This window comes from Pinus tabuliformis, chromosome 3_2 (assembly GCF_031772625.1).
Source record: "Pinus tabuliformis cultivar Carrire ecotype Pingquan chromosome 3_2, CPIR1, whole genome shotgun sequence".
Lineage (NCBI taxonomy): Eukaryota > Viridiplantae > Streptophyta > Pinopsida > Pinales > Pinaceae > Pinus > Pinus tabuliformis.
Window position 1 is genome coordinate 370,764,068 of NC_142302.1, and position 25,611 is coordinate 370,789,678.

The window sequence follows — 25,611 nt, forward strand, 5'->3', positions numbered from 1 at the left end:
GGATTCTAGGAGAGGATTTTTGTAGGCTCCCCTGATGGGTAGCTTGTGGATTCCCTTGAGGGGTAGTGAAAGGAGTGCTTTCACGAGGAGGGGTCCCAATCAAAGTTTCTCTAATAAAGGATGATCATATAAAAGTGGTTGTGTGGTGTCCTCTATGCCTAAACAGTGGGAGATGTGGAACACCTCCCTTGGAAATGCCTACAGTGATGGGGAACCATGGGGTCCCCTAAGGTGTCAAGTAGAGTGTGTGTCACTTTGTGTGACCAGGGAAGGAGATAAGTATCAAAGAATGTAAATAACATACATAAAACAATGTGAAAAATAAAATGATTCCTTTCCCATTAATTTATGTTATGTGATCAATAAAAAAAAAAAAAATCATTTGTTTTTGTGTATGATAAAATATCCTATGAAGACCTATTCGTCTTTTCCACTCTCAAAGTAGTTGGGACTTGGAGAGATATATTCTGATGGGTACCAAGGCAACATCTTGAGAGAGTAGGTGACACTTTTTAGTAGTCAAAGGATAAACCAAGGTAACAGATGAGGCTTTAGTGTTTCTTGCACATCCACCTATAGGGAAATGATGCCCTAATTTTGGCTAGTAAGTTATTTTTGTCCCACAGGAGCAGTCGAGTCTTTATCTTCTTCGTAGTTAGTTACTCGTACCGAGCACTAGATGCATCAGGTAGTCCCGCATAGTACCCCACACATTGGACCTAAGCTGAACCTCCTTTGAATCAAGTCTCTGACATGCTCGAGTAGTATTTTCTGTGGGATGATGAAGGATTTTAATCACCCTAAAATTCAACTTTTATGTTTCAAAGATGTAACATGACCATGATGACTTATGGGATACCTACCCCCAATGGTGCTAACCTAAACTATAACTTCTTTTGTGGCCCCCTGTTATAGACATTTTTGGGCCCTACAACCCCAAGCATGAAATGTCCATAAATCAAGCGCTCCTAAGTCTCTAAAAGTGTTGTTCTAACCCCTAAAGGAACAAGGTCAACAAATTACAGCTTCTCCCAGAAGTTCTCCATGAGAAACTGCTCAGAATTGGTCAAAACAGGATCATTGCAGCTGCTCCACTGGCTACGTGCATTGCATCTCACCTAAATACACTTTGAGGATGTGTTGCATTTCAAAAGTACCTTCTGGCAGTGTCATTCCGCGAGGTGGAGAGGCAATGGAAGCTTCCAGAATCTTCTCCTGTGACACTTGCCTCACTGAATTCGACCAAGGATGAGTGAGAGGCCGTCAGTGTCCAAGTGGAAGCAAGAAATATCAGAGAGAAGGCACTAATCAAATCACAAGCTGACTCATCCCCCTTACAGATATCTATATATGGATCCCTCATCCCAGAGATCCAGAGACTAGAATTTTGCATATTGTAAGGAATTTATGTTGGTTTCTAGAGACAAACATCAGATTGTTGGGTGATCTAAGCTTTGTTTGAGGTGAAGAGGGGCTTATTTGCTGGGAGGTTGATGTTGGGTCAGAACAACTGGTTGTAACTCCTCCTAGATCTTTTCTTGTTTATCAACAAAAACTATTTGAGTTTTCCTCCGTGCTTTTGTATCATTGATGCTTGTTACATTTGTATGGTCAATTTACATCTGATCCTAGATTGTTTATGATTATAGATCCATGTCTTTGTATAGTGCTATGCTTCTGTGATCTTACAGGTACTTTGTAAAACTGGGCGTGCAAGGGAGCAGGTAGATGAGGACTATCAGAGAAGAGAGGGATCGAATCGAAGGATTAGCGCAAGACAGAGGTTGGTCTTTCTATTCCTCTCTATCTATAATTCATAAAGGAAAAACAAAAGTAGTTTTTCTCTGTTTGTTTCTAAGGCAGCTGTCACACCTTAGTGGGATAGAGCAGTTCTAAATAGACACTTTTCCCTGTAACAAAATGGCGACTCCGCTGGGGAGCTAATTAGTTTGTTTGTTTATCATTCCTTGTTGTATATTTCATAAACTTACAAGTAGCATTCGAACTGCATTTGTCATAACAAATGCAAAGTAGACAATTGTTGCTTCAATCCATCCACTGGATCTGTTTATGATTTAAACAACTGATTCACAAACTATTTCATTGCCCTTGTGATAGCTCTTAGATCCTCCTTAGATCTACCCCTGATTGTTGCATTACTGATTGCTTTTTACTCGACCAAAACCCAAGAACTGAACTGCAAACTATGACCCTGAACCCGAACAGAGTCTCGTTTCTGGCCCAGCATAGGTACTGCTCAGAGATTCTGAATTTCAGCACACTTCCTAAGTTGACAACCTGCACTGCATTTCAGATTCTCTGTGTTACGGGTGTGCTGATCAGACTAGCTATGTGCAGTTGTGGCTTCTGTGGTTCCTTCTTTCCAATTCTATTCTTGAATTTTGCTGCCTGTGATCAATATATGTCTATTTGAAACTCCTTTTCCTTGCTGTTATTCCCCCTCATTTGTACAAAATAACTGTAGATATTTTTTTTTGTTTGTTTAGTCATTTACAGTTCTCCTTTGCAAAAGTAGCATAATCGTACTGTCGTCCTTTGATTTGAATCTGTCACAGGTGTCGATTTCAATCGTAGGAAAAAGTTTGATTGCTGTTGATGGTCGATTATTCTGTTACTATTGCTTTTGGTTTGAATTTGTAATTTTCTAGTGTCAAGAACAAGTATTCAGTTCAAAATCATGAAGTTTTGTGATCGTCTCCATTTTTTTTTGATTTCGAAAAGAAGCTTGTTGATATTTGTCACTTGAAAAGAAATTCAGATTTGTGCATCAACTTTCTTTTTAGCATCTATATACTAAGAAAGTCAAAAAACAAATACATGCATGTGCATTTGCATATAGACAGTCTGATTGGCTTGATTTAGGAAAGTGCATTTAGAGTGTGCTCTTTGCTCTTTGTGAAAAGAATCTGTCTTTCTTTTCCCTAGTAGCTAGGATTTTCATTGCATAAAAGAGATAAAATGTTGTTTATCATCTTAGATTGCATTTTAGGAATTACATCTACATCTCGTGGTGAACCCGAAAAGCAAACTTCATAAACAAGATCAACTTAAAATAAATTCAATGAATCTAACAACGCTTTGGAACTTAACGCACAACATTTAGAAGTCTAAGCTAGAGACGTATTCCGGCGTCGTAAAGCCTGGTAACTGTTGTTCTCACTGATGGTTGAGTGATTCCTCCACTTTGAGACGATAAGTACCAGTACGGACTTGTTCTCCCACGTACCGTCGAGTATATTTTGGGAGACCCCAATAGGCTTAATCCTTTATCCATAGGAAGCCATGTCTGCTGCCCTATAGATCGCAATGCACTGAACACAGCATTCGGGAATATTGACTGCCGTACCGTAAAAAGTATTCTGCAGTTTTGCGATTGGTTTGGTACTCCCTCTACCTAGATTTCCAGAGCAGTCCCTTTCATTCCTTTTCAGACTCCTTAACGGAAAAGGTCCATCTGAGCACTTGTCACCTCAGGCTCATTAAAAATTGAAGGAAACTAGAGTCATCTTTTGTTTTTTCTCGACTCTTAAAAACTAAAAAAACAAGTTGTGTCAAAGCGTCTAAAATTCATTTAATTCGGAAACATACTTCCCCTTTATTTTAGTTCATCGAGTAATCCACAATCGTGGAAGAAATTCAATTGAAACCCCGTTGTTCGCGGAGGCTTACGAGTCAACCGTCTTTGTCTCAGGAATTGAAGCCAGTACGGACAAAGCGAACTCGTTTAACCGGTTCCAAATCTCCTATTAAAGTTAGAACAAGTGTTCCAACGACATCAGAGACTCCGGTTACTACAAACATTTCTGGAATCCCTACCTCTACAGAAGAAGTTCAGCACCCATAGAAGGACAGTGATACTGACCTAGTCTGAGAGTAAACACTTGTGTTACCGAACCAGTTCCATCTACAACCGGTTCGGAGAGTCTTGCTCTTCAAACATCTGTCACTGCCGATTTCACACCTTCTTTAGCACCAGAAATATTCTATGGACCTGACGGTCTTCCCCTTCCACCTGGTCTGATTGCCATAGAAGAAATTGTAGAAGATCCTCTAACATGTACTCCAACGCAATTTGGAGTCGGGGTCACTCTATATCCTTCTTCATCAGAAGTTAGTCTACCACCAGCGGAAGCTCCTGTAGAATCGCTAGGTAATCTTTTGGATAGACTACAAATGTCTGAACAACCGTCAACATCTAGGACTGTGTCGTCTGACACAGCGACGACAGAACTCCCTGCTATCACTCCGACAATGTTCGCCGGTATACCATCTATCCCAACTAGCTCTCAACCGCTAGAAGGAATCCACTCAGGGGCTATTTCGACAGTATGGTCCGTTCCTGTTTGTTCATCTGGAATAATATCCGGAAACTATTATGTTGAGTATCAACAAATTGATCCATTTGGCGGTCAATTTGGGCAGTTCGGCCCCCAGGGGCAAACAATTCCCTTGAGTTATAGATTACCACTGTATGGGGGGTAGTATACCCTTTCATTATCCCCTCTGGGAGGATATCCATACGGGAGTTCACAACAACATTCAGGTTATACTGGAATTACCTCAAGTGGTTGGGTACCAATACTACCTCAGCAACCAAGAGTTGTATACTCGATGCAACAATTCTTACCTATGTCAAACATACCAACTACGCCAACTATTGTGATGATGTTGCAAGTTCAAGCGCTGCCTGTTTTATGCCAACCTCAGGTTTCTCAGGTTGTAATGCAACAGCCCCTTGACCCTGCGACTCAACCACAATCGTCGATTGCTGGAATGACACAGGTTCAGACGTGTACGATTACACCTCATCTTGGTCAAACTGTTAGTATTGGTCAATAGCACATGGCTTCACAGCCATGGCTAGTACAATACCAACAACCACAATTCCAACAAGTATACCAAGGTTCTGAGCAACAAATCTTTGCTAATAGTGGACAGCTGTACATTCAAAATGGTCAAAATCAACCATTTTACAATGGTCATGCCCACCAACCATACCAAACATACCAGCATCAGATGCATTATGCGGGTATGTAGAGACCAACTGCTCAGGCAATCCCATCTTATCCTGGGTATGCTTCACCTAACCTGAATCAACAGTTACCCTTTGTGGCAACTTTAGAGTTACTTGATTTAAATCAGTTAACAAACGATCCAATCGCTTACGCCCTTTGGTGGCCAGCGATTCCGCATAAGCTTCCATCAGATATTCCTAAATTTAATGGAAATCCGGGTGAAGATCCATCGAATCATGTGATGACCTTTCATCTATGGTGTTCATCGAACACCCTAAATGATGATTCGATAAGACTTCGCCTCTTTCAGAGGACGTTGACAGGTTTGGCGGCAAAATGGTACATAGAATTGCCTAGAGCTTCGTTCGACAACTTTAGTACCTTAGCCACAACCTTTTTAACCCATTTTCAGTTACCAGTAAGGTATGAAACGAGAACAAAAATTCTTACTAACTTCAAACAGACAACAGCCACTCACATATCTGATCATATACATGAGTGGTGACGTCATCGTAGAATGGTAAAAACCTATGTCCCCGATCAGCTCTTCGCTGAATGGTTTATCAAGTCATTACTGCCTTCCATCACGGAAGATGTGGCAAAGGGGGGAGTCATAACAGAAGAGCAAGTTATCGCTCGTGCGCAATATTTGGACTTGATTTACACTCAGTCCGGCACTCTCTACGATAAAATACCCGACGCCCCTAGACCAGAATTCTCAATTCCTCATCCTCCTAAATCGAACAATGACTCTGATGCCGGCGATGGCGTGATTGGCACAACAGAAACGAAATCGAAAAATGCTACATTCAAAAAGGCCCATAAGATTTCAAGTCAAAATGCAAAAGATGAACTTCTTGCTTGAGAAGTAAATGCCATATCTGCAGATAAAGGCAAAGAAACCAAACAACAAGGGAGCGAGAAGAAAGGCAAAGGGAAGAAGAAGAAACAGGAGGAATCATCACCTGAAGAATCTTCTTCAAACCCTCCTGGAGATAGGAAACCAAAAAATCTATGTCTCATATGCGATGAAGATCATTGGACCGCAAGTTGTTCACACAGAGCTGAGGTTAAAAAATTCTTCAAGAATTCGAAAACCTTTGCAGTGTTAACTGATCTGTTTCCAAATCCAGGAGAAAATCTCGTTGAAAGTGAAAATGCTTCCCCGTCTCAAGTGCTAATGTTGTTGGTTTCAAAACAGCAAAATGATGCTTTGATATCGACAAGGAACAAAGATTATGGGAATCCTCAGCTGTCGAACAACAAGGATAAAGATCAACCTAGTAGTTCGACAACAACTTCGACAGAAGTTGCGCCGCCTACCATTCCTGAACTGACAATAAAACCGCCAAAGGGAGTAGTACATAAGTCGACGTTTAATCCCCGCGCTAGAGCAGCACAGCATTATAATATAGTGGAAGATTTGGCCCAATCGCCATCCGCTATATTGACTCTTGAAGTACTACAGACTTGCCCATCCCAAAGGCAGGCTTTATTATCAGCCATTGGTGGGATAGACCCAAAGGATTCCAATCTTGTATCCTTCGATCATAAAGGATACGATCCTCAACTACCAACTCAACTAGCTTTCCTTGTTCAAGTGAAAGCCCTCAGCAAAACTGTTCATTGAACAATTATTGATGAGGGGGCATCTACATGCATTATGTCGATGAGTTGCTAGAAAACTTTAGGATCTCCAACCTTGTCGCGATCTTCGACGACATTAAAAGCATTCGACGGAAGAACATATACCCCATATGGTATTCTAAGTAACTTGAAAGTTGGACTAGGAGGGAAAACGGTAGAAGTAGATGTTGAAGTAATCGATGGCAATCTTGATTACAACATCCTACTAGGAAGACCATGGATATATGCCATGGCGGCTGTTGTGTCGACCTATTTTAGGAAGATTGCATTTCCCTTTCAAGGAGGGATTACAATCGTCGATCAACAAAATTTCCTCCCCAATGGTTCTCAAGTTACAGGAAGCATTCCCATGATCCATGGAAGCCCCCATTCGCTTCAAAATATCAGAGTAGGCCTATTAAAAGATCCTATACTAATGGGAACTTTCACCCTTCCACCTCCAATCAACCTGGCGAAAGTAGCGTCGATAGGAACCTGCAACATGATATCTTCTAAAAAGATCTCGGAAAACGATATCGACATGGATCATGCTATGGTTTTGCCCCCAAGCCCAACAGAAATATTGTAGCAATCAATGTTCCTAGCATGGGAAGCAAACCCAAATCAACGCTCATTAAGCGTTTGGATAGATAGGTCTAGAGAATATGGTACCCCTTCAGATCCTTGGTCGCAAGTGCATGTCACCGACGAAGGAATTGTCCAATCAATGGTAATTGACGGGGCACCATGAAATGATTCCCACCATGGTTCCCTTCTCCCTGATTGTGGAGAAGATACTCAAGATGACCTTTATCATCCTTCAGTCTTTGATTTCCTATCAAATACTATAAACACAGTGGATTCCAAGTGAAACTTGTCCAATATTGAAGAGACTATCGCCATAAATATCTCAACCAAAACAGATGTTGTAGAGAATATTTATGTTGGCAAATGTTGTTCTCCTTCAGAACTGGAAATATATAATGCTCTTTTTCGCGAATTCAGAGATGTCTTTGCTTAGTCATATAGTGAAATGCCGGGCATTGACTCGAGTATCGTTTAACACGAAATTAAGATATATCCAGATGTCAAACCAGTGTGACAACGGCTAAGGCAGGTGCACCTCAAGAAAGCCGCTGCCATTAAGGCAGAAGTTGAAAAACTTCTCCATGCTGGTTTCATCTACCCGGTTCCTCTAACCGATTGGGTATCGAATATTGTCCCTGTTATGAAAAAACAAGGAACAATTAGAGTGTGTGTCGATTATAGGGATGTAAATCAAGCTTTTCCAGAAGACAACTACCCTACACCCTTCATTGACCAGATAATTGATGAATGCGCCGGATGCGAAATCTTTTCATTCATTGATGGATTCTCTGGGTATAATCAAATAAATATCCATCCATAGGACCAGTCAAAGACTGCATTTATTTGTCCGTGGGGCACATTCACATATCGAAAATTACCCTTTGGTTTAAAGAATGCAGGGGCGACGTTTCAGAGGACAATGAATTATGCCTTCCATGACATCAAAAACATCGTTCAACCATACCTCGACGACCTTCCGGCTCATTCGCGAAAGCGGACTGATCACCCGCAGCATTTAAGATCGATATTTCTACGTTGCCGACACTACAAGATACGACTCAATCCACACAAATGTGTATTTTGCGTCAGTTCTGGTCGTTTACTTGGCTTTATAGTCTCCAAGGACGGGATTCGTCTCAACCCATGTAAGGTCCAGGCAATCATAAATTTGCCTCCACCTTCGAATTTGCTTCAAATTCAGAAACTCCAAGGGAAAGCAAACTTTCTGAGAAGGTTCATTCCAAATTACGCCGAAATTGCTAAAGGTTATACACGTCTTTTGAAAAAGGAAATACCCTTTGTCTGGGATCAGGTTGCGCAAGCTTCCTTTGATGCTCTAAAGGAATCCCTAATGAAAGCATCATTAATGTACGCTCTTGATTATCAAAAAGATTTTAACCTGTATCTGGCTACAGCGGATACGACCATCGCAATGGTTTTAGTTCAAGAAGTCGATGGAATTGAACATCCTATATATTATTTAAGTAAAAACTTAAATGATACAGAAAGCAAATATTCTTACGTTGAAAAGCTAGCACTCGCAACTGTTCAAGCGATACAGAGATTCCGACACTATGTCCTCTTTCAGGAAAACTACCATTCTGTCAGATTGCAACCCCATGACTTATATATTGTCGTGACAGTTGCTGGGGGGCAAATATTCAAAATGGATAGAAATCCTACAAGCGTTTGATCTGGAATTTGTAAAATCCAAGTCGAAGAAAGCTCTAGTTTTCGCAGAATTATTGTGCGATCTCCCATCGTCGTCCAACGATGAAACATCCGAAGAAACAATCGTGGACGAAAATTTGTTTCTGATATCTACAAGCAATGAGTGGTATGGGGATATAATCATTTATCTCCAAACCCAAAAATATAGGCCAAACACCTCCCACTCCGAACAAAAACGTATTAGATACCAAACAAAAGACTACATGATCGTCGGTGATACACTTTACCGTCGTGGTATCAATACAGTTCTGAGAAGGTGCCTCACCCATGAGGAGGCCGAAAAAGTCCTGAATGATTGTTATTCAGGCGCGTGTGGGGGGCATCAATCTGGATATGCTACAGTGCAAAATATCTTACGAGTAGGATACTTCTGGCCAACAATGTTCAAAGATTGCATAACCGCAATCAGAAGTTGCCATGCTTGTCAAATTTTCGATAGCAAAACCAGAAGACCACCCGCACCTCTGCAGCCAATAGTTTCTGTTGGGCCATTCGCCAAATGGGGCATCGATTTCATGACATGTAACCCCACCTCGACTGGGGGGCATGGGTATATCATAGTCACAGTTGACTATTTTACCAAATGGGCCGAGGCGATGCCTACATTAGATAATACTGGTGAAACAGCTGCCCTCTTCTTTTTCAATCATGTAGTCGCCAGATTCGGCGTACCACAGGCTATAGTCACGGATCATGGATCACATTTTCGCAATCACATGATGGTCGAATTAACTGCCAAACTAGGGTTGTCTCACGACAGCTCTACTCCATATTATCCGCAAGCCAATGGACAAGTTGAAGCAATCAACAAGGTCTTGAAACGCATGCTGCAAAGGATGATTGGAGTTCACAAGAGAAGATGGCACCTAATCCTACACTCAGCTTTGTGGGCTTACCGAACATCGGTAAGGAATGCAACCGGGTTTACACCTTTCCAACTGGTATATGGCATGGAAGCAGTCTTACCAATCCAGTGCGAAATCTCGTCTCTCAAACTCGCAATTGATCTCCTCCCCGGAACTTCAGAAGAAGAAGCTCGTTCCTTGGAATTAATCCAATTGGATGAAACCCATTGTGATGCTGCTTTGGCTAACGAAGCCCATAAGAAACGAGTCAAGGCGCAGTTTGACAAAAATGTCAAACCCCGTGTCTTCTCAGAAGGTGACTTGGTCTTACTTTATGACCAAGAATCTGATAAATTGGGAGCAGGTAAATTTAAGTCTTTATGGATGGGCCCCTATATTGTTAAACGAGTGTTAGCAAAAGGAGCCTACAAGTTAATGGATTATGACGGAATTCCGCTAGCGCAACCTCGTAACGGGTTGTATCTCAAGCGTTACTATGCGTAATGGTAACCTGTATGCTTTTGTTATGTTTTTGTTTTCACTAAAGTGTTTGTTTTGGTCAAGTAATCCAGCTATTTATCGCATGCTCCTAAGGGTTAAGATTTTGGAAAGACAATTTGATTTTATTCAATATCAACATATTTCCAGAAAATTAAACACATTAACTGACTCATTGGCAAATTATGTGTTGGATAGACATTTGCAACATTTATAAAAAGAAACATACCATCAATGTTTGCATTTGGATCATGTAACTTAACCAAAATAAAAATCCAAAAATCAAAAATATATATAACTATTTATGGTTTACACATAATGTTCTGTAACCAAGACAAAATCAGTCAAATGACCAAAAAACTCAAAATGCTAGGGGGCACCCTAGTCTAATGATGCTCGTGATAGCAAGTCACAGCCTGCGCAATCATGTGTAAGAGACGAGTCCATCGTCTGGGCACACCAGTAGTATGCCGCTGTAACCTCAAAGGTAGCTCGTCGGTCCTCACATCTGGAATACCAAGAGTGAGGCCCTAAACCTGCTCCTGTAATGTTGTGAGAGTCTCGGCCACGTCGAGGTCATGAAGGATAGCCCTTCCGACGGCCTCTCCTGCTGGGGTAGCGGCTGGTACTCTCAGGTGAACTGCTGGACGGATAGGACCAATAACTGCATGTACACATGAGTTTGATTAAAGTCTTGATAGGATAAAGCACAAGGACATTATAAATAAAAAATGATAAACAGGAATATGGTAAAAAAAATTTACCAATGGCGCCCCACTGTTCACCATTCGGCAGTACCAAATCTGGATCACCCCGGAAGTCCATGCCAGTGTATGGATACTTGGAATAAACCATCTCCTGACGATCAAACCACCTGAAGAAGGTATCAGAAAATGAAATCTGAGACTGCCCAACATGCCTAGACATGTGGTCAACCCATCTCTGCATACGTGGTTCAGTAGGAGAAGGTAAATCGAGTGCAATGTACTGCAGCTGCATCAGTGGTATTTTCTCCAAGGCAAAGGTGGTCAAAATAGAACCATACCCAAAGTTCTTCAACCTTCCGCTCTTTATCTTGGTCAACTATTCTTTCATCACAAGAAGTACTGCATCGCACCAGTTGAACACCTTCGGTTGGAGGCATTCCAAGGCATACTGCATATAAGATCGGTTGGCTACATGAAGAGCCGCACCACTGGCCATCCTACCAAAAGTAAACAGAATAGTCCTAAGGGACCTGTCAGTGACATCACGGATGATGATCTTTCCGTCTTTACTCGGCTGAGATCCTTCTCTGCAGTACCGGCGAACATAATCTCTCACCGAGTCACCTCCTTGGGCCGAACCTGATAAAGAGATGGGGGCACCCTGCCTCGACAAGCCAGTCAAGAAATAGATGTCTATTACAGTCAAGGGGATAGATTTTCCCCTGATCTGGAAAACCTGGTTGGTAGGATCCGAAGCATCAAGCAAATACTGCAATAAGTTGATCTGTTGTCTCATGCTAGAAATGCGGAAAAACTTCAGCAAGCCACAGTTCTGCAGTGCGTTTACTGTAACTGGATCATGTAGGGAAAGCATGTCCTCTTCTTCATGCTCACGTTCTTGCCATGTAATGGTCATCTTGCTCCAAAGATCTCTGAAAAACAAACAATAGAAGAGTTAGATCCTGATTTTGGCAAGGAACAGGAAAAATTTCCATCAAAAATTGTGCACGGAATTCCTTCTCTACACCCATCGCACCTGTAGCAGTACTTTGGGTGCGTTGCATGTCATATGGCCTTTACAATGGCCAACATTCAATGCACCTTTCGATACACAGAGGGTGCGCTGAACGCAGAACGAGCTTTTCAAACCCCAGGGGCTCAAGAAAGCTAGGAATCAAGCTCAAAATGCAAAATGAAAACCATGAAATGAAAGAGCTCAGGTTTAGCTCCTACCTGGTCTAGACGCCGCCGAGAATCGTCCACAGAATCTCCCAAAATTAGCTGATGAAAATCAAAGGGGGAGAGCACCTCCAAAGCTCCAACAAACCAAAGTTCAAAAGAAATGGTAAAATGAGAGGTAAAAACACTTTTTCATTACTTTTTACGTAGTTCAAAGTAAAATATTGGTGTTCTAACTCATTTTCAAGCATATATTGTTCATTTCTGACTAGTTTGATGAAGCAATTGAAAATACAGTACAATCTTTGAAAGGACAGAGCCATTTATGGTAAAATAAAAAAGGGACCATTCAATCGAGCAGTTTTAGGACATAGTTCAAGCTCGTTAAAAAATAAACATAAGACATGAGCAAATGTTTCCAACCGCATTTAAGCTCGTTGAAAAATGAACTATTCCCCGGTAAATAACCATCGTGAATGTAGTACTTCAGCCATTAAAGCCTTGGTCATGTTTGCACCGTCACCTCCACTTTTTCATTGGCTGATCATTCACCTCCATTTGATTGTTTACCCATTTTGAGGAACAGCTGCGAAGAGTGATTTCACTAGCCATCCTTGTGACACTGCCATGATTGGAAAAGTCCAAACCTTACCTGGAATCAGCTGCTACCTATTTTATCACTCGTTCCTCAAAAGACGAGTCTCCTTTAAGCTCTTTTCAACTGGCTTGTAAAATATGAAAAGATTGTCGAGCCATTGGCCTCTCCAGCTCGTTAAAGGGACATGAAGTGCTATCCCTCCTCTAGATTTTAATCTTTTTGGACCCGAGGGGTTATTACACAAAAAGATCAAGCGCTTGTTTTGTTCGGCTTGTTAAAAGTATCGAAAATTCATCCCTTCGGTATTGTTTTATACTTTTTCAGACTTAAGGGATTAGATGGCGAAAAAGGAATTTTGGAGTTACCTTTACGTTCCTTTTTAGACTCTCTAAAATTGAAAAGGACCGAGTTATCTTTGTCGTTAAACTCATTAAAAAAGATTAATAGCGACAAACTTGTCTATAGACGAGAACAAGTTTCACTATCGCTAGGCTCGTTAAAACATAGCGATGGGTTTGCCCGAAGGGCAAATTATAGAACAAGCATATGTTATCCTCCTCAAGCTTGACAAAAATAAAGAGGTACTGGTCAGCAATGACTGGGGAAAATTGGGAAGGAAACTCAAAGAAACTTTGTTGGTAGCAAGTCGCTCTTGAACATGACACTTCCACTCCGTGTCCGAGTCGGGTTGGGTTGTTTCATTCACTGGTCACATCACCATGGTCACGCCATACCATCCACATTTGGGGTTAATGCTACCGATCCATCACATTAGTGTCGCCGATATGTTCAAGAGAAGTCATTCAGTAAATTCACCTGTGTCTCATCCACTACCATACATTATACTCCATTCTTTCATGACCGCCACCCTGAACCTTATATCACCAGATCGTTTTCACCTCCATTAAAATCATTTGCTCTGTTCCATGTTATTGATGTGGGATTCATTAAGGCCCTCCTGTGACGGATCACTTCTTGTCGACATCAGCTCATTATCCAAGAAGTTGATCTAGGAACACCCCATTTAGTACTTTGAAGCTTGCATGCCTCAATGGCAAGTTTCTCACTTCCGGCGATAGGTTTACATCAATGGCCTTCAACCGAAAGATTTTGTGTGGTGTTCGACGCCAAGTCATTTATTCACACCACGTGAATTGTACTGCAGTACCTTGAGGGTCATTATCATTATCGGTGATTCCTCTCGTGCTTGTTAACAGTTTACATCATTGACTGGTAATCAAGCGATGTCTTTCCATGTTCGACTTCAGAACATTTCTCACATGGATCGACTTGTACTTCGAGTGAAGATCGAATGAGATTGAAGACCCCGGATCTAGTTTCATCCATCCGGGCTGCGATATATATTCAGGGAAAATAAAGACATTAAATGTACATCATTGCTGAATAGATAATCATCCACTCAAAAGGATGATGGCTCTACCAGAATCATCAGTCTACACTCAGACGATTGTTTGTCCTATGTACATGAAAATTAATTTATAAAGCTGAGCATGGGAATGCCCGCCTCAGCTAGATCATGAAAATAGTATGAAGATAATGTATTGTATTGTATCTTATTATAGGTCTCCTCCCAGCATTGAAAGAACTTCGGATCCTCATAATAAAGCATTTCACCCGACACCAAAAGGTTAACGGCCTCATACTTTAGGGGGCAGCTGTTATAGGCATTTTTGGGCCCTGCAACCCCAAGCATGAAATGTCCATAAATCAAGGGCTCGTAAGTCCCTAAAATTGTTGTTCTAACCCCTAAAGGAACAAGGTCAACAGATTACAGCTTCTCCCAGAAGTTCTCCATGACAAACTGGTCAGAATTGGTCAAAACAGGATCATTGCAGCTGCTCCACTGGCTAAGTGTGTTGCATCTCACCTAAATACACTGTGAGGGTGCGTTGCATTTCAAAATTCCCTTCTGTGGGGTGTGATGTGTCAGAAATGACAAATGGCAGTGTCATTCCGCGAGGTGGAGAGGCAATGGAAGCTTCCAGAATCTTCTCCTGTGACACTTGCCTCACTGAATTCGACCAAGGATGAGTAAGAGGCCTTCAGTCTCCAAGTGGAAGAAAGAACGATTAGAGAGAAGACACTAATCAAATCACAACCTGACTCATCCCCCTTACAGATATCTATATATGGATCCCTCATCCCAGAGATCCAAAGGTTGGAATTTTGCATATTGTAAGGAATTGCTGTTGGTTTCTAGAGACAAACATCAGATTGTTGGGTGATCTAAGCTTTGTTTGAGGTGAAGAGGGGCTTCTTTGCTGGGAGGTTGATGCTGGGTCAGAACAACTGGTTGTAACTCCTCCTGGATCTTTTCCTGTTTATCAATAAAAACTATTTGAGTTTTCCTCCATGCTTTTGTATCATTGATGCTTGTTACATTTGTATGGTCAATTTACGTCTGATCCTATATTGTTTATGATTATAGATCCATGTATTTGTATAGTGCTATGCTTCTGTGTTCTTACAGGTACTTTGTAAAGATGGGCGTGCAAGGGAGCAGGTAGCTGAGGACTATCAAAGAAGAGAGGGATCGAATCGAAGGATTAGCGCAAGACAGAGGTTGGTCTTTCTATTCCTCTCTATCTATAATTCATAAAGGAAAAACAAAAGTATTTATTCTCTGTTTGTTTCTAAGGCAGCTGCCACACCTTAGTGGGATATAGCAGTTCTAAATAGACACTTTTCCCTGTAACACCCTCGTTGATCCAAACTTTAACAAAAATGCAACAAATTATAGATATAAACATAGATATAGAGATGTTATATAAATAACACTTGATTTCATTAATTTCAAGATACTGAAATATGATTACAAATAGAATGGAAGTAAACTAGCTTGGGCGAAGGTAGCTTATCTTTGGGAAGAATTGATGTGGCTACACACCTATGAACTGTATTACAAGGAGGCTCAAAGGCCTATTTATTATTGAGCATGTTATCACTTAAGAAGAAATTATCAAATTGTTCACATCAGTTTGTTTGTGAAGGTTAGGTGTTAGTCCAAAGTTCAGTTTTTCCATGTTTACTTTAGTGTCAAAGTCTTAGTGTCTTGAGAGTCTTGGTAAGATGGTTAAATAAAAGTCAATAGTCCGTTCTCATTCAGCATTGGTCCCATAACTTACATAGAATCTCTGTATCAAGCTTGTTGTAAAGGTTCTTATGTGTTATGAAATGATTTAGGTGATTTTGTAGCGCATAACCCAAATTTTATACTGGCTACGCTACGAAATCAGAGATCCGTGCAATCCGTAGCAAATATTTCTTAGCTATCATATCTGTCAAGTTCAGTTATGGTTGCATCATCCATTGTCAGTTTATACACTTCGCCTATCATGTCCAACTACTTATCTTCATTAGAGTCGTTAGGTACCTTGGTACGCTTAGATTGCAAGTTTCAAGAAGAGCCAGACATTCACTGTCATAATTATGTTTGTATTCATGGCATGAGGAACAAATCTGCAAGTGTTCAATTTTAATGCATTGTACATCAAGCGAGGCAGTTATCAAGCGAGGCAACCATCAAGTGAGGCAGGGATCAAAGATTGAGTAGTGCCAGCATTTCAAACCTTCATTACGCTGAAGTCTCATGGAAGGATCTCCAGAAATAAAAGAGCACAGGTCAGGTAGATGTTTGAGCAACGAACCTAAAGGCTTAGATATTATCTTGAGGAACAGAGAAGTTGAGCATGCATTCAAATAGGTTGGATGTTGGAATTTTTGCGAGAAACTCCAGGGAGGTCATGCACAAATCACCAAGGAATTTGCATTTAATTTCACAGGTATGAATTCAAAGGTTGGGATGCTTCAATTGCAAATCTCACCATAGGTAATATCCACAGTTACTGAGATTCCAAGGGGACAAGAAAGTTGGTTTAAAAATTTTAAATTTGATATGACCCCCTGCAAAGAATTTCTGAAGCCAAAGTTCATTGACTTAGATTTAAACAAGTATGTGCCTAGAAATTATGTCAAGGACTCATATGCCAATTTGCTTACCTGCATACAGAGGTACCTTACCTGTGAAGGGAGATATAATAAGGTGTATTCATATCATTTCAAGCTTCTGTCGTATTTCATAGGAAAGATATCTCTTTATTTACCTTTCTACTTATTTTGTAGCCTAAGCAAAATGTGTGATAAGGTGCAGCTAAGGAAAGAGGCCTATGAGACCTTATTGTTTCACCATGGCTTAGCTAAGTTGATCGTTCTCCATGAACTCCAGAGAGTAGGAAGGGACTGGCCCATGTTCATGTTTATGTCTGGCTTTAAACATGAAACTAGTCTCAGCCCCCAAGCTGTAAAAAATTCTCCACCAACAACTGGTCATCATACAGAAACAAGATCCAAGAGATTCACAAAATTGAAAGCTAGGAAACAAGTAAGGGAGCCCGCCAAATCAATGGTTATCCAAGACACACCCCAACAGTCCCTGAAAAAGAAAACTTAGATCGAAGAAGGTAGATGTGAATCATCTGCAGGTGAAGTAGTCCAGAGAAGAATGACCAGGAGTCAATTAGCTAAGGAAAAAGGCAAGAAGGTGGTTGAATGACTTACTGCAAGCCATTGATATTGAAGAATCTCCCCTAGTTCAAGCATATTTGATAGAATCAGGTAAAGACAAGACTAGAAGAACCAAAGCCTCGAAAAGCTCAAGTTGATGATCAGGTTGCTCAATTTGTCTTTAAGCCAAGAAGACCCATGACGAGGAATTTCAAATAGATACAGGAGATGCTGCCAGAAACAGGTGAAATACAGGAGATCGTAAAAACTCATGACAGACCTGTGACTTCATTACAATCATCATGACAGCTGCATAAAGAAGATAGAGGAAAGGAAATCATCCCGCAAGAGGAATATAGTGTTGAAGAATTGAAAAATAAGTTGAGGTTAGCAAATCTTGAAATTTCTAGATTGAAGAAAGCCTCTAGGAAGCATGCAATTAGGGAAGCTCATTTTGACAAAATGCAAGCTCTGAGGGAAGATAAAACATTCCAAATACCCGAGGTGGTCGACTGTAATGCACAATATTATACCTGGTTAGTCCCTGCAATAAAGGAAGATATGTTCATCAGAAGAGTTAGTATGAAACTTAGAGCTGGGATCAGGGTTACGAAGAGATAAATTGAAGAGTTGAAGCTGCAGCTAAGCCAGCGAGAAAGATCTCCTTAAGGAAACGACACAGCAAGTAAGGTTATATCCAAAATTTTGATGATTTACCTTGATACAGTTTCTTGAAGAATGATACATCTCTACTCAGTTTTGATAGCTTCATTGCAGTTGAAATGGATATGTCAAGATAAAAGAGGCTCAAGTCAATCAAATTTTGGTGTTAAAGTTTGTTTTGTGATTACACAACAGTTTCATAGCGCGCTACGAAACTGCTGAAAAGGACACATAATGCACAACAGTTTCATAGTGCACTATGAAACTGCTGCAGCTGCATAATTAAAGCTCAGTCGACCAATTTTGAGGGACCAAGGGGACATTTTTGAAAGGAAATCTCAGAAAAGATTATTTACAATGTGCAAGCAACCAGACATGGCAAAACAAGCAGAAAGAAGTTATACAAATGATCTTTTTGTTATACAAATGATCACCTCTAATATTGTAAATGACTTTTAAATCAACTTTAGAGAAGTTTTGTCATCACACATGTATACGGGAAAGGCTTACAGCACATGAAGAATGTGGCACTCCAATAGATTATTGGCTAATTAAAGAAGATCATCATGGTTAATTGGTTCTGAATATCTTTGAGGAAACCAAAAGCATATAAACAGGGGTAGTTTCCTACTTCTCAATTGCTGTAAAGGGATAAGACATGGACCAATAAGGAGCTTTGAACATCCACCACAGCTAAATTGAAGGAGACCACTTGTCAGAGAATGAGATTTGATTGTAATTAATGCTATTACCAGCATGATGTCGAGTTAGACTCCTAATTGTTTTAGGTTTCTAAAATATCTAGTTAGCAGTTTGTTGCATTTAATAAGTAGTTAAATTTGGAATAGGTGTCATAGAAAGTAGAATTCGAGTTCCCCTCATGCTGGAGGAGGAATATCGGCTTTGTAAATAATTCTATATATAGCAGAAACAACAATGTACTTGTGGTTGGAAAATTTCAGAGAAATTGGAACTATTGTGCTATGTATATGACTCAGTTTTAGTAATAAAATACTACGCTTTACTTCTCAGGAATCAGAAGGAGTTTACTGTTCACAATGTTGTGTATTATCCTCTCCTCAGTATTTGCAGTGGTATAGATGTGTGATTACTTAGAAATCACTGATTGTGCTCTAATTTCCTTCACATATTTATAAACTGTGTTGTCCTATATGTTTCTGGTGTGTTCTGAATGGTTGAAATCTAAATGTCCTGACTTCTATGTAAGGTTGATATCATTGTTATACTGAAATGATTTTGACTCCATAAGCCCAATGGATACTTTTTAGTTTTGTTTCCACCACTTACATTTTTATCTTTGTTTCATAACAGTTAGCCATCTTAATCATAATAAAAAATCATTAATCCTTTGAGAGAGACCTCTCAGGTTGAGGAGGCTAATCCTCAGCCTAAAGTAGGTTTGAAATAGTTACTTAAGGTCTTCCTGGTCAACAGCCTTCCAGCTTCTGAGTTTGAGATAACATTTTGGTGCGTCTGTCGGGAGTCAAAGATTATTCATTCTCGAAACCAAGAGACTAAACTTCTGAGGGTAGTAGGAGGTCAGAATCCTTTTCGAGGCTGCAATCTACCTTGGTGACTCCATATATTTTCAAAAGTTTAAAAAGTGGATTCGAGAGGGAGATATACACGGAGCAATCCTGACCTAGATCCACCTACTCCTGTGGACAATCCAAACACCATTTCAAGGAGCAGACAAAGATTTACTGAAATACCAGGTACTCCATCTTTTTCAAAATCTTTGCTCTTTGAATTTTCAAGAAGTCCCGAGGACAAAATTGTTGATGATAAGATTCATGAGGTGTTGTTGATGTCTGAAAATGAAGAAGAGCTCATTCGGATTATTTTAGATTTACAAAAAAGAGGAATTGATACTTTGTCTTTAGTGTCACAAAAAGATAAGGAATAATTTTGGGAGGTTGTTACTTCTGAATTATTGTTAGAAGAGGAAGATTTAAATAAACTCAAAGAACTTGATCCTTTTGAAGTCTTACTCAAATATAAAACTGGTCTACCCCTTCCAAATTGGAGTACATTTGTTAGTGGTTTGAAAAGTACAAATAGTCGTTTCCATATCAGCAACTTATCCTCTGCCTCTGCTAGTCCTAGTAGTTCTCAGAGACCAAGAAATACACCTCATATCAGTGCTAGTTCCTTTGTTCCTTCAATACCTGTCATCACTGTTCCTCCATTAATTATGTCCGTACCTGCTAGGTATGCTCCACTAGCCCTCCCTGCTATTTTACATGACCTTCCTAGCAAATATGCTGCTAGAATTCCAACAAGGGGTGGGGATGAAGAAATCACAGTAGAAGAACATGTAGACAGATTCAATGATTTTGCTGACAGAGAGGAAGTTGATGATGAGGATGTGAAGCTAAGATTGTTTGCACAAACCTTCATTGGAGAGGTTAGAAAATGGTTTAAAGATCTTACAGCTGGAAGCATTCACAGTTGGGCAGTGTTTGAAGATAGTTTCCTAAGGAAGTGGGGAAACATAACTAATCCTGTCTAAGATCTTACGGAATACAACAATATTAGAAGAGAACCTGATGAAACCATCCAAAACTTCTCCAAGAGGTTTAATAAAATATATAAGTCCATCCCAGTTCATTTGAAACCTCCTGGGGCCTTGGCACAACTGAGATACACCGAAGCATTTGATCCTGACTTTTCTCTGTTACTGAGAGAAAGGGATTCTGCTACTCTTGCTGACTTGCAAAACGATGCAATTAAAGTGGAAGTAAACATGATTGCTGCCAAAAAATCAAAGATGGAAAAGGCTAAACTGAAAGAATAAGAGAAACCTTCCACTTCAGCTCCAGAAGATAAGTTTGACTCAATGATGAAGACCATGGAGAGGCTGATGGATCGGTTGGCTCTCAGAAATACTTCTGCTCCTCCTGCATAGCAAGAATCTCAATTTAGGAATCTTCAGTTTAGAAGACCTCAAAATCAGCAAAGGCCAAGGGAAAATAGGAATCAACAGCCTGATCCTCCAGTAAGACCTCCTTTCCAGCAAAACTTGGTTGATGAAGTAGATGAACCTGAAATTCCTGAAGAGTCCATCCATTTCCTTGATGAAGAAGTGCCAGGGATTTTCTTGACTAAGGAAGAACATGATGAGTCTAGTATAACCAAACAAGGAGAGGAACCTTCAGACTATTTGAAAGGCTATCAGCATGCTATCTTTGAGATGCAAAAGTAGTACAATCTCAGGAATAGAAATGTGCCCATTACAGCAAGCAAAGCACAACCCAAGAAGGATGCATCAAAGGCTATTGAAGACGAGAAAGACAACTCAAAAGTTGCTGAAAGTAAAAATGATTCTCCACCTGGCAAAAAGGATATTCAAGCTCCATCCCCTACTAAAGAAATTGAGAAAACTGTTTTTGTTTTTAACCTTGAGAATGAGATTGCAAAAATCAAAATATCAGTCCCCTTTAGTGAAATCCTCAAGGTAGACAAATACAGAAGTAAGATCATTGAAATTCTTAATTCACAACCAAGAGTAGTTGATATCTTAAATGTGCAAGAAGATAATACTATTATTTACTTGGGTCCAAGACTTGAAGATGAACAGAATGAAAAATTTCCTCCTTTCTACATAAGTATTAGCATTCATGATATGAGTTTGCACAATGCCATGTTGGATTCAAGGGATTCCCATAATCTTATGCCCAAGGTAATCATGGAAAGGTTGGGATTACAGGTAACAAGACCATATAAGAATTTATTTTCCTTTAATTCAAAAAGGGTTCAATGCATTGGTTTGATTAAAGATGTTGTTGTGGGTCTAACACAAATTCTAGCGAAGACAATTGTCATGGACATTGTTGTAGCTCATATTCCGCCTAAGTTCGGGATGGTGTTGTCGAGATCGTGGGTAGCAAAAAAATTAAAGGCACAATGCAGATGGACCTTACCTATGCTACTATACCTGTTTTTGGTGAGCAAAGAAGTTTGTATCGAGAGACCAGAATGGCTTATATGGTAAGTAGTAAAGATAAACCTCAAAACGTTCCTATTTATTGATTTGATACTGACCTCGGATCAGCCATTCTTTTCAATGAATCAGTTGGAGATGAACCAAAAGAGAGTCTTTCAGAAAATCAGTGTCAAGGAAATCAACAAGAAGATGAGAAAGAGAAAATAGGCTGGTGGTCTTTATACTTTGATGGATCAGCAAGAAGAGAAGGGGCAGGAGCTGGGATTTTGATCACAAGTCCTAATAATGAAAGTAAGTTTCTCTCCTACAAACTAAATCTTAATTGCACTAATAATATGGCCGAGTACGAACCTCTGATTTTGGGCTTAGAAGCTTTGTTAAAGTTGAAGGCTAGAAACATTGCTGTTTGTGGAGATTCCGAATTGGTAATTAAACAAGTGGAAGGTGCTTATCAAACCAAGGATGTAAGGATGAGGGCATATAGAAACTTAGTGTTGGATATGTTGGGAAAGTTTCAAACTTATTCTTTTACTATCAAAACTAAAGACCAAAATTCTATTGCAGACTCTCTTGTTGTTTCTGCCAGTCTTTTTATTATTCCTATGCACTCTTCTGAAAAGTATGAGGTGGAGGTTCGTCATCGACCAGTTATACCAGATAACATCACTAATTGGCAGGTCTTTGAGGATGATCAGCAGGTAAAGAATTTCATTGAGTTAAAGGAAGAATTTGAGAGCACTCAAATGGATCAGCAAAATATGTTTGTGGAATCAAAGGAAAAGTCTGAAGTCTTACAATTAAAAAACAACTTAATTCCAAAGGGTCTCATTCCCCTTGAGAAATTGTTTGATCAAAATGATGTGTTCAAAGCTCCAAAATTACAAGCTAATGAGGAAGAAGTAGAAAGTTGCAATTCAGGGGATTCAGTTGTACCTAAGATGGTTAAGATTTTGAAATTTATTTCAGTTGATATGAAGGCTAAATATGTTGAGATGATGAAAGGTTCATTGATATTTTTGCATGGAGCTATCATGATTTGAAACAATATGATTCTTCAATTATACAGCATACCATTCCTATTAAGGAGAATGAAAAACCTTTCAAGCAGAAGTTAAGAAGAATTAATCCTCTCCTTATGCCATTGATTGGAAAGGAAGTGAAAAATATTTTTGATGCTAAGATTATTGTTCCAATAAGATTCTCAAATTGGCTTGCTAATTTGGTCCCAGTTAGAAAAAACAATGGTGAGATCAGGATTTGTATAGACTTCAGAAGTTTGAATAAAGCCTCATTGAAAGATAATTATCCTCTTCCCAAGATGGATTTAATTCTACAAAACATTGTTGGTTCACAAAGGATGTCTATGCTTGATGGTTTCTGAGGGTACAATCAGATTCTTGTGCATCGAGATGATCAAGAGAAGACAACCTTCACAATGCCATGGGGAACATTCATGTACGCCAAGATGCCTTTTGGTCTCATGAATGCAGGGGCCACTTTTCAAAGAGCAATGGATATTGCTTTTGCTGAGGAAAAGGAAAAATCAGTGGTTGTCTATCTTGATGAGATCACAGTTTTCTCAAAAAGAGAGGAAGATCATTTGAAGCACCTTGAAAGAATTTTGTTGAAATGTAGGAGGCTTGGTATCTCTCTTGATCCCACTAAAAGTATTTTTGCTCTAACATCAGGAAAACTTCTTCTTCATATTATCTCTGAGGAAGGAATTAGGATCGATCCTAATAGAGTTATTGCAATTCAAAAGTTAGATCTTCCAAGAAGTAGGAAAGAGATTCAATCCTTTCTTGGAAAAGTTAACTTTGTTAGGTGCTTCATTCCTAACTTTTTTGAAGTTGTCAAGAATATAACAAAGATGTTGAAGAAGGGAGTAGACTTTAAGTGGATAGATGAAGCAAAGAAATCTTTTGAGGAGATCAAGAAGGCACTCACACAAGCACCTGTACTTATCAGCCCATATTTTACCAAGGAATTCCTTATTTTTACATTTGCTTCTGAAGATACAATTGCTGGAGTTTTGCTGCAAAAATGAAATCAAGGTACTGAACAACCTATTTCTTTCTTCAATAAGACATTAGCAAATGTTGAACTGAAGTACAACATCCTGGAGAAGCAAGCTTACGCCTTGGTGAAAGCTATAAAGGATTTCAGAATGTATGTTTTGCATTCTCACATTGTTGCTTATGTTCCAAATGTTGTTATAAAGGATATTCTAACACAGGCTGATTCGGATGGAAAAAGGGGCAAGTGGATAGCAAAATTGTTAGAGTATGACAATGAAATTAAACCCACCAAATTGGTAAAGAGTCAAGGCTTAGCCCTTAACAATCCGTAGCAAATATTTCTTAGTTGTCATATCTGTCAAGTTCATTTATAGTTGCATCATCCACTGTCAGCTTATACACTTCGCCTATCATGTCCAACTACTTATCTTCATTAGAGTCGTTAGGTACCTTGGTACGCTCGGATTGCAAATTTCAAGAAGAGCCAGACATTCACTATCATAATTATGATTGTATTCATGGCATGAGGAACAAATCTGCAAGCATTCAATTTGAATGCACTGTACATCAAGCGAGGCAGTTATCAAGCGAGGCAGCCATCAAGCGAGGCAAGGATCGAAGATTGAGCAGTGCTAGCATTTGAAACCTTCATTATGCTAAAGTCTCATGGAAGGATCTCCAGAAGGAAAAGAGCACAGGTCAGGTAGATGATTGAGGAACGAACCTAAAGGTTTAGACATTATCTTGAGGAACAGAGAAGTTGAGCATGCATTCAAATAGGTTGGATGTTGGAATTTTTGTGAGAAACTCCAGGGAGGTCATGCACAAATCACCAAGGAATTTGCCTTGAATTTCACAGGACTAAATTCAAAGGTTGGGATGCTTGAATTGCAAATCTCACCAGAGGTAATATCCACAGTTACTGAGATTCCAAGGGGACAAGAAAGTTGGTTTAAAAATTTTAAATTTTATATGACCCCCTGCAAAGAATTTCTGAAGCCGGAGTTCATTGACTCAGATTTAAGCAAGTTTGCGCCTAGAAATTATGTGAAGGACTCATATGTCAATTTGCTTACTTGCATACAGAGGTACCTTACCTGTGAAGGGAGATATAATATGGTGTATTCATATCATTTCAACCTTCTGCTACATTTCACAGGAAAGATATCTTTTGATTTACCTTTAGACTTATTTCGTAGCCTAAGCAAAATGTGTGAAAAGGTGCAGCTAAGGAAAGAAGCTTGTGAGACATCATTGTTTCACCATGGCTTAGTTAAGTTGATTGTTCTGCATGAACTCTAGAGAGTAGGTAGGGACTGGCCCACGTTCATGTTTATGTCTGGCTTTAAAAATGAAACTGGTCTCAGCCCCTAAGCTGTAAAAAATTCTCCACCAACAACTGGTCATCATACAGAAACAAGATCCAAGAGATTCACAAAATTGAAAGCTAGGAAATGAGTAAGGGAGCCTACCAAATCAATTGTTATCCAAGACACACCCCAGCAATCCATGAAAAAGAAAACTCAGATCGAAGAAGGTAGACGTCAATCATCTGCAGGAGAAGTAGTCCAGAGAAGAATGAGCAGGAGTCAATTAGCTAAGGAAAAAGGCAAGAAGGTGGTTGCTGAGGA